General features: G+C 35.6%; 1 long non-coding RNA gene across 1 annotated transcript; it reads left to right on the plus strand.

Annotated features, from left to right (window-relative positions):
• Positions 1–8,300: 8,300 nt before the first annotated feature.
• On the plus strand, positions 8,301–10,912 carry LOC115921135. The gene is made up of 3 exons (XR_004062760.1): positions 8,301–8,350; positions 9,775–9,899; positions 10,408–10,912. It is a non-coding gene; the product is annotated as an uncharacterized LOC115921135 (long non-coding RNA).
• Positions 10,913–11,278: the final 366 nt, after the last annotated feature.

The raw sequence follows: 11,278 nt of genomic DNA on the forward strand, positions 1-11,278 counted from the left end.
TTTAAGGTACGCATATTTATATCTCGGGGGTCTCAGTCATGTAGAAATACTGAAAGCATGCGTGACCACACGTTTTCCTGACACCCCTAAACAAGGATTTCTTCTGAAGCCATGTACCCTAAATAAGGATTTTACGTGTTTTTTTCCTCCTGAATTCGCACCCTAAACTGGTATTTCAAAAGAGTCTAGGCCTACTCCTAAACAAGTATTTTAAAATTTTATCACCTCAAGCATTAAGTGCGAAAGTGTGAAGTGCGATAGGAATTACCATTTAAGTTGTTGACAAAATGTGAAATAAGTCAAAATGCGCTTCTAATGTAAAGTTCACGATGTAAAAATGTATTTCAAAAGAGAAGCAATAACATCAACCTGCAGGCCTACACTTTCAAACGGGTTTCATGCACAGCCATCACAACTCCTTTCTTTGAAAAAAAAGAAGAAATAAGTTTCAAATTTGATCCATTACATATATTACATGGTACAGTAGTGTTTAGAAAAAAGTACACAATGTACAATGGACAGTTACTATTTTATTATGCAAATCAAAATATAAGGGACCAGGGGGGTGTTTTATAAAGAGTCTCTCTTAAAAATTTCTCTTAGTGTAAATCATGGAAAGTCTCTCTTAAGCTACCAGAGACTCCCGTGAAAATTATTTTTCATTTCATAAAGATCTTCGAAGACTCTCCTAGCTTATGAGTGACTTTATGTAAATACAAATTTGCATATCGTTTGCATACGGCATTTGTCAACAGCGAATAAAACTTCACTTTACCGCCGCTGCAAGACAGTGCAATCTTTGGTAAGTGGACTTTAAAATGTTATATAATTTCGTCTGTATTTCTGTGTAAAGTGTAAATAACCAGTATTCGAGTCCCTGTTATACTAGTAATGATTTATCATGTTCATTTGTTAGAGAATTATAGCAAACTGTATCACTAAGTCATGTTTTGACCTCGTTATTTTTGCCGGCCGATATCGTCTGCAAAATTTGCTCGGTCCCATGTGTGTCTTTTGGTGTGTGGCCTAAGGCTAAAAATTCGGCACTACAGTCACTTAATTCACCCTCGACTTTGCACCGTCTATTAAGGCAAAAAAAAAAATCATTTGGTTGTCCTCGACCGCCCGCTCGTCATTTTCGGGCCGCTCGCATTTTTTTTTTTTTAAATATATAGACTCTATATTTTGTTTAGATCTAATTCATTTTTTTTTTTTTAATTCAATTTTTTTGGGGGAGCAATCTTAAATCCCTTACAAAAAAAGTTCTATAGAATTCTATAAAAAAATTCTATAGAATTTCTATACGCAATTCTATAGAAATGTTTTATAGAAATTCTATAGAAAAGTGGGCCACTTTTCTATAAGAATTCTATAGAAATCTATAACGGACCTCTATAGAATCTCTATAAAACATTCTATAGAATGGCCTATAGAAATTCTATAGATATTTTTTATAGAATTCTATAGAAGTTTTGTTGTAAATAATTCTATAGACCATTATTTACCAGTTGAAAACCAGTTTATTATTCAGTAGCGACCAGCAATCAATTGATAATTAATAATCAATATTGCATGACATCTGGCCACCGACTAAACCATATTTATATAGACTCCTGCAATTGCTCCATCACAATGATCATTTGAAGCAAAATACAGTTGAGTATATATTGTTAATTAAGTAGTGCGGAGATCTTACATACATATATACAAAATTATACATGTTTTTACTGGTTAGTAAATTACATATATTAATATATCTATTTTACGTCTTAAGTTACATGTTTAAAAAAATCGTACATATATATTATATTTGTCAATAATTGTCTAAGAAAATATAAATCACAAAATTGATGTTAATTGTCACATTTGCTTGACAGATCATGATAATTACATTTTCTGTGAAAACATGCAAATTATCATGAATGTGCATGAGATACATATCTTCATATAGAAAAAAAATTCTATAGAATTCTATAGAAATTTAGATCTATAGGAAACTTATTCTATAGAATTCTATAGAGAAAACTGATTTCTATAGACATCCTTAAAAATTATATAGAGAAGTGGGGACGCCATTTTTTATATTAAATTTTCTATAGAAATTTAAATCTATAGAAAACTTATTCTATAGAATTCTATAGAGAAAACTCATTTCTATAGACAACCTTAACAATTCTATAGAGAATTAACTTTTCTATAGAAATTTCAATCTATAGAAAACTTATTCTATAGAATTCTATAGAGGAAACTGATTTCTATAGACAACCTAAAATATTCTATAGAGAATTAACTTTTCTATAGAAATTTAAATCTATAGAAAACTTATTCTATAGAATTCTATAGAGGAAACTGATTTCTATAGACAACCTTAAAAAATTCTATAGAGAATTAACTTTTCTATAGAAATTTAAATCTATAGAAAACTTATTCTATAGAATTCTATAGAGGAAACCGCTTTCTATAGAGAATTCTTAAAAGTTCTATAGAGAATCTGGAATGTTATAGAGTTCTATAGAGTTCTATAGAACTCTATAAAGCGTTCTATAGAATTCTATACAACTTTTTTGTAAGGGATGCCCAACATAGATCTACCATTTGATGCATTTGCAAGGATCAAAAAGCGTCCCGTTGCCAGTTTTGTCTTTTCAGTACGCAATTAGGTATTTATTAAACTTACCATTTTTATTTTTCTATGTCAAAATGCCGTTCATTCAAATCAGGTTTTGAGCATTCTTAAACTCATTTTAAAGCCCATCTGTACTAGTTTACAGGAGAGATTAGACCACCCTTCAAGGTCACTGGGCAGATGGTTATCTCACCAAATCAGCTCTCAGTTAATATAAGATAAAGATGATCATAGGGGACCAATGGTCACCGATTAGGCATTGTTTGCTACATAGAGGGCGCAAGTAGCTATAAGTAGTACAATGGAGATTTAAAAGGTGCTGTATTTCAAAGCCCAAAATACTTTCTGTGTTGGTCTTGATATTCATTGTACATTAAACTAGTCTTTTACCATATCAAAGTGTTTTAAAGACTGTGTTTGTTTAAATGCTTGACGATCCCAATGATTTTTTTTTATGGAAAAAAAATTAAAAAAAAAAAAAAAATGGGGAAAAAAAAAAAAAAAAAAAAAGTCACACAAAAAAATGAAGTTAAAAAAAAACATAAAATAAATAATAAAAAAAAAAAATCCGCCCGCCCCCGCCCCTACTCCAAAAAATCAATCGAGGACAACCAAACAATTTTGTTTACCTTAACAAAATCATTAGGGACTTTTAGATTTGCGTGGACTGATACGTGTGACGTCCATTCAAGGCAGTGCATTAAAATGACGTCGATCGAAGCATAGACCTATTGTCTTCGTGCGAATCTTAAAGTCCCTAGTATCCTAATCCTAGGCACATAAATATGCCGGCCTTGACAGTATAGGAACAACAATTTTGAATCTTGTTCCTGCACCTGTTTTTGTAATTAATGTGAGATTTAGTGCCGGTCATTATAGCCTGACCTACAAAAGGATGGATGCAGTTCCTGACACTTTTAGGGCAGAAGTGCTAGATTCCCGCTCACACCCAAGCTAACGTGTAGTTGCTTGTTACGAATCTTTCAGATATCGATCTGCATAAATGATTTGTTTTACATACCCAATTTATACATATTTTTTACATAGTTGATTTTATCTTGACAAAGTTTGTTAGATGATAACTATTAACTCATTTTTAAAAAATCTCTTTTAATTTAAAGAACATTGAGGAGGATAATGCTGCTACCAGCATGCTGGAGGACGCCATTGGAGGTGTAGAGGAAGAGGAAGGGGCCGTGGGTGAAGAAGAGGCAGTAGAGAATCTAGAAGAGAAGGAGGAGGGGGGGGGGGGGGGGAGATGCTGCACAAGTTGTGAAGGGTATTTGTACAGTCGATGGCTTGTTGAAGTGGGGGGAGAGCAAAATTCGAGCTTGCAGGATATCCTGCATGTGCTCCGGGAGCATTTGTATTTTTAAATTGTTTTTCATTGTTCTTATTATTTGTAAAGGATTTTGAAAACAATTTTTTTTTTCTATGACGCAAGATCAAATTTCGCTCTTCCTTCACTTCGACAGGCCTCCTGTTTTACCAATACAAAAATTAAATGTTGAGTAGCCTACATTAAAAAAATGTTTTTGATTACTTTGGCAATATTCGTCTTCATATACAATCGTTTCAAAATACTTTTGCAGTAATGAGTTTTAATGACATCCTCTTTAACCTCAATTTACATTTAGAGTGCAATGCCTTTCCAATTTTTAGAAAAATTCCCTTGATGGAAGTTCTTTGCCATGAGTGTAAACTTGATGAAATTTTTGAGCCAAAGATAAGTAGATTGTAAATGAGAAGCGAGGAGATTTCTTTTATTTGTGTTCAGCACAATTTGTTATTTCAAAAAAATCAAATAAATCTATTCACTTATGATTTCTTAACAACTGGTCAGTTTGCTCTTAATATTTGAACAGGGTTTTTCTTATGCCAAAGAGGTAACGTTGGAATATCATCTAATTGGGGAAAGAGTGTTTAAATGAGAACCATTACTTGTAATGGTAGTGTTTCCCATTTGTAGGCAAAAACAAATTCTATAGATCATGATTTACACCACTTTGTATTTTCTGTCTGCTAAAGAGACACAGCCCCTTTAAAGTTGGTAGCCCTCATTTGCACACCCTCCCCAAAATATTATATTGCATGGGTAAAGCTCTTTGGCAGGAGAATACACTATACACTTCATGGAATTTGATGAAAGGAGTGCAAATGAGAGCTGCTGCCTTGAAGAGGAGTTTTTAGTTGGTAGCCATTAACTACATTCAAGATTCAAGATTCAAATAAGGTTTTATTCATGACTTGTCAAAAAGTCCAAGGACTAAAAATGCAAGTTTACATCAATATAAAAAGCATTCAAAACATGTGTACATATACATATAAAGATAACATAGCAAATGAGAACAAATATATAACAATGAATAAATGTTTAAATCAAAACATTAAAGTAGTAACAAACAAAAAGGATTTTTTTTTTTTTAATTAAAAAAATACAACGTATAAAATATTGCTAACGAAAATGAATAAATGTTTACATTAAAACAAATAAAGTGTATACAGATACGTGAGTTCAATTAAATTAACTGTAACATTGGAAAATTGTGATAAAATGCAATACAAATTCCATTCAGAAGGTATAGTGAGTATTAAAAAGTATTAAAAAGTATTAAAATTGGAGTATTGGCAGTGTGCTAAATGTGATATGAGTACATTATAATATATAAACATATTGCACATGAAAACAATGGAATTCTATAGGTATTATTGGTCACAGTAAGAATAGCAGATAATTAAAGAATGTTGTACTGTAAAACCTCATCAGAGGAGAAAGAGGTGGAGAGGAAGAAGAGAGGAAGAGGCAGAGAGAGCAAAGAGAGAGAAAGAGAAAGAGACAGAGACAGACAGACATAGAGCTGAGAGAGAGGGAATTGGAGTGAAATAAAAATAGAGGGGAAAGACCAGAACTGAAGAAGAGAAAAGAAAATGTGAAAAGTAGCAAGTTCGAATATAGAAAAGGGATGAGAGTGTAAGAGGAAGGATAAAAGTACATGCAATATCAAAATACGAATGAATGGAAGAACCCGCTATTCCAATCATCATGACAGTTAATATTGCACATAATTATATTGCTGAAATACATGACATACAACATACTGATAATTATAATAACCAATTATAATTTATCATTAATTTATCATTATTTAAAAGAAATGGAATTCCTTAAGTGTTATTGGTCACAGTAAGAAAAACATGATTATAGAATGTTGTACTGTAAAATATCATCAGACGAGAAAGAGGTGGAGAGGAGGGAGAGACAGAAAGTGAGAGAGAGAGAGAGAAACAGAGAGGAGGAAGAAGAGAGGAACAGGCAGAGAGAGCAAAGAGAGAGAGAGAGAGAGAGAGGGAATGGGAGTGAAATAAAAATAGAGAGGAAAGACCAGAACTGAAGAAGAGAAAAGGAAATTTGAAAAGTAGCAAGTTCGAATAGAGAAAAGGGATGAGAGAGTGAGAGGAAGGATAAAAGTACATGCAATATCAAAATAATTTATGTTAACTTTATATTAAAATGAGCTGTGAGGGACACATTAGCATTTGTACACATCAATATCCTGCTTCTTGTAATGGCCAGCATTAAACTGATCGAGTCTAGCTGTACTCGGCACAAAACCACTGTCCAGTACAAGGGTCTGAAATATCAGACTATTTTGTGTGTTTTTTTCCTTCTCCACTTGTTGATATAATTCCACCTTGAGGCTAGTATTTATTCTTAACTTTTAAGAGGCGATTTTAGTTGATATTGCTCTTGTTTACCATAAGATTTGCACCATACTTTCAGAGCAGTTTTTAGATTACTTACACCATTGTTTATTTAATACCAATGCAAATTATTTTCAGTTGAGTACTAATATTTACTGCCTTAGTATGCTCTAAATATCTGAAATATATCTGTTACATCCATTGGAATTACAAGTGTACTGCATAATACTTTAGTGTCATTTTTTTCTTGAAATTTAAATAGTAATAGATAATATGTGAAAGATATGTGGAGACTTTGAACACTAACGAGAGGTAAAAGTCTCTCGTAACTTTATGAGAGACTTTTGACTTAAAGAGAGACTTTTATGTGTAGACTTTGCTTTATGAAACAGAAAAGTCTCTCATAACTAAACTAAAGTCTCTCATAAGTAGGACACTTAAGAGAAATTTTGGGGTTTATGTCTAGACATAAATTCTTTATGAAACACCCCCCTGCTATAGGCATGAGACTTGGTAGCAGGGGCGGATCCAGCCGGCGACAAGAGGGAGGGGGGGGGGGCCAAATCTTGAGAAAAAGTTTGGCGCCGACTTAGCCGACCGGTGAATAAGGGGAGGGGGGGGGGGGGGGAAGAGCACATATATATATATCTTTCTAGTATTTTTTGAGGAAAAATTCAGTGCCGACTCAGACGATCGGTGAATAAGCGGGGGGATGGGGGAGATACAAATAGCCCATTTCCTTTCGTAACTACACTTGACTTGTAACTGTTATCATTCTAGCCCTTTTCCTTTTGGAACTACACTTGACCTGTAACTCAGATGGCGGCCATTTTGGATTTGACCAATATGACCAGTATAGCAGCAGCAAGGAGACCTCAAATCGATGAAAGAACATCATAATCAGATTCTCTGACCCCGAAAACCGCCATAAATAGATTGTTAACATACTAGCCCATTTCCTGCCATAACTACACTTGACTTGTAACTCAGATGGCGGCCATTTTGGATTTGACCAATATGACCAGTATGGAAGCAGCAAGGAGACCTCATATCGATGAAAGAACATCGTAATCAGATTCTCTGACCCCGAAAACCCCATAAAAAGATAAAGTTTTAACATACTAGCCCATTTCCTTCCATAACTACACTTGACTTATAACTATGAGATGGCGGCCATTTTGGATTTGACCAATATGACCAGTATGGCAGCCCCAAGGAGACCTCAAATCGAGTGAAAGAACATCATAATCAGATTCTCTGACTCCCAAAACCCCATAAATAGATAAACCTTTAACATACTAGCCCATTTCCTTTTGAAACTACACTTGACACTGTAACTCAGATGGCGGCCATTTTGGATTTGACCAATATGACCAGGATGAAAGCCCCAAGGAGACTTCAAATTTTACTCAGATTCTCTGACCCCCCAAACCCCAGAAATATATAAATTGTTATGATACTAGCCCTTTTCCTTTTGAAACTACGCTTGACCTTTAACTCGATCAGATGGCGGCCATTTTGGATTTGCCCAATATGGCGGTCACAGAGGGCGCCCTTCTTGGCGTCCGGCAAAGAGATTCGATCATACACGTATGTCCTCCGTAGGAGGACTAGAGGGCCAACTAAAATCGTGACCTTTGACATTTCATAGGTTTTGCATTGGATGCATTATGGGGGTTTTGTCCGATTTGAACGACGGTTTTGGAGGGTCAATGAATATTCATGAGCAATGACGTCAAAAATACGCCAACTTCTGTTTGTTGATTGGCCATCGACAAAATGTTTTATGTATTAGGTCATGCATAAAACATTTTTTGCATTCCCAGAATTCCCTACGATTTGACCACGAAAATGGCGGTTGTATGAACTGCAACTTTCAAGTTATTCAATTACGAACAATGAAACATTTTTCTTTTAAGTGAATTTCTATTATAATAGAAGTTTGTCAAGTACATCTCAGTGAAGCAGAAAATCTTCAGGCGAACATTGACATCGAAGTGATACCCTATGATATCAAGAAAAGTAAGTAAAGATCCATTTTGTGTGAAGGTCTCTGAAATGATTGTGATGTGTTCGTCATTGCAGTGAGGGGCTCTCCGCATTGTCACAACGTATTACCCGGTTAACCCCCTACCCCATCCTCTTTTCTTTCTTCTGACCAAAGAATATTAACTGATTGAATGAACTCTAATATAAGTCATCGACGGTAATATTTTTAGAAACAATCAGGATTTTACCGTAGGTTATTTCATTAGAGCACATCTCATAATTTTAAGTTCAGTTCATAGCTTGATTACCGATAGTAATCGGTCGTAGATGTGGACCTGTTGTAGACTGCGCAAATGGCTCATTGCTAGTCCAAGCCGACGAGATCTCGTCGAGCGGTTTATGATTTTCAATTCGCCGGTGCTAGCCGGCTGTAACACTCCACCAAGAAGCGACTGCGTTTCCTGAGCTGGCGTGGCTATAACTTTACAGTGTGTTACTGTAAAGCCTAGACCTCTAGCTGTAGACTAGTATTCATAGCATAGTCTAGCCTGAATTTTCTGTCTCTTTCGTTCGTTAGCCTCTGATTTGGGTAGGGTCGGCTCCTCTCTTTAGCTGACCCTACCCAAATCAGAGGCTAACGAACGAAAGAGACAGAAAAATTCGGGCTAAAGCTAAGCAGAGCCTAGGCTAGGCTAGGTCTACCGTCTAGTCTAGATCTAGCACTTAACTACTATAAACAGCATTTAACCCCGTATCTAGTATAGACCTATATCTAGGGCTAGATTCTAGGCCTAATGCATTCTAATTTTAAAAAAAAGACTAAATAGACCTAAATGCCTGGTTTAGGTGGGTCAATGTGGAAGTTATGGAGGGGGGGGGGGGGGGGGGTGCACAATCATTTTGTGTCCCCTTATTCAGATGTGGCATAGGGACGGGTCTAGATGTAGGTCTAAAGCCCCCTACTAGTAGGGTCTACTAATAATATTAAAAATAGGCAATTAGATCTAGATCTATACCTTGTGTTATGCCATAGCTTAGCAAAGACTTCCATAGCCATGGGTCTAGGCTCATTTTGCTCCACTACTAGACTAGTCGCGCGCATGTGTCATTATTGTGATCCAGGTCCAGATTCAGCTTAGTTTGAATGTAGATCTAGGCTAGATCTACCAACAACAACAAAAACAAAACAAAAAAGGTATCTCCTCCTCCCCCCCCCCCCCCTCCCACTTCCCCTGATTTCACTCTTAGTTATGTCATTGTGCCTTGTTTGAAATAATTGGTTATTTTCAGGATTTTATGCCACCCCTTTTATGTTGGTGAGAATTCTGGATCCAACCCTACATATGACATGGATATTTCTTTCTCTAGGACATGAACAAAGTTATAAACTGATAACTAATACATGCATTTGATATTAGCAGGAACCTTACTAAGTTTCTGTTTTCTTTTAATTGTAGAACCTATGGAACAAAGAAGCAGATAATGATCACAGAAGTGCAACAAAGAGCACCAGGACCTGATCATCAAATGTTATGGTGTAGATCTAATCAGGAACAAGACACCTATGTTGAACTCTGGCAAGGTATGTTTGTATGAAGTTCGAAAATATTCAGGCTGTATAATCTAAGCCCATGCGAACACCGCACTCGACTTGGACTATATACAAAGATTTGGGGAACTGTCATCTTGTGTTGCATTATATCTGGTAATTCTCATTTATTCTCTAGCTTTATTTAGGTGACAAACTATGGTGTTGCTACAGTTTATTCTCTCAGCATATTAAAAGACATACTCAAAGGCAGTTTTTCCTAAATATTACATTATATCTAACAAACTTTTGTTCACAAAAGTCTAGCAAATAATAACTTAAAATAAATTGGAAATTACTTTTAAAATAATTGGAAATACATCTAAACCTTTACTCTTCTCTAAAAAAGGCCCTATCAGATAGACATAAGTTTATCATTTTTTAGTAAAATTAAAATGCAAGACCTAAACAAAAGTGGGGAGGTACTATTTTTGAACATCCAATATAATGCAGCAGTTTTAATCTTATTTGATTTCTCCTCTCTTTTTGTTTTATTATTCAGGTTGTCCCATGCAGAAGGTTTGATACCCAGGCTTCTTTTGTACAAGTCCCTAGTCCACCCTCATCTTGAGAACTGTTCCGGTGTCTGGGATCCCTACAACATCTCAGATATCCAGGACGCTACTTCACAATGGGGACCACAAGAGAAGCAGCAGTTTGACTGAGATGATCAGCACCTTTTAGTTGCCTACTATATCTACAACTACAAAGCACTCTGCAAGAAGACTGGGAATGGTGCACAAGATAGTCAATGGTCTCTCCGCTCTTCCTTGAAAATTTTCCCACTGCACTACTTATACCTACTTGCGCCCTCTATATAGCAAACAATGCCTAATCTGTGCCTGTTGGTCCCCCATGATCCTCTTTTTCTTATATTAATTGAGAGCTGATTTGATGAGATAACCACCTGTCAGTGACCTTGCAGGGTGGTCTTATCCCCCTGGCCAAACTAGTACAGACGGGCTTTAACAAATCACGAGCAGGAAGTACCATGACATGACCCTCCAGTTGCACCAAGCCAGAAGCGACATAGGTAGACAAGTTTGTATTTGCCCAACACTCTGTCCCAAAGTTAATGGAACTGACTTCCAGCAAATATAGTGCATGCTGACAGTCCAGAGAACTGTCAGGACTACTTCTGAGGCATCTATTCTCCTTATCCCACTTAGAAACAATCTGTCTTCCTCACACCACTTGTAATCTTTAGTATTAGTTCATCTTTGTGATAGGCTACAACACCTTTTGAAGATTACCAGAAGAAGAAGAAGAAGAAGATATATCGAGGATCATGAAAGTAATCATTTGTTCTTTTAAATGCGTGTACATGTAACATAGTTTTTTTATATTTAATCTTAAGTCAAGTTCTGACAAAA

The sequence above is a fragment of the Strongylocentrotus purpuratus genome, unplaced genomic scaffold (assembly GCF_000002235.5).
Source record: "Strongylocentrotus purpuratus isolate Spur 01 unplaced genomic scaffold, Spur_5.0 spur5_scaffold_1, whole genome shotgun sequence".
NCBI lineage: Eukaryota > Metazoa > Echinodermata > Echinoidea > Camarodonta > Strongylocentrotidae > Strongylocentrotus > Strongylocentrotus purpuratus.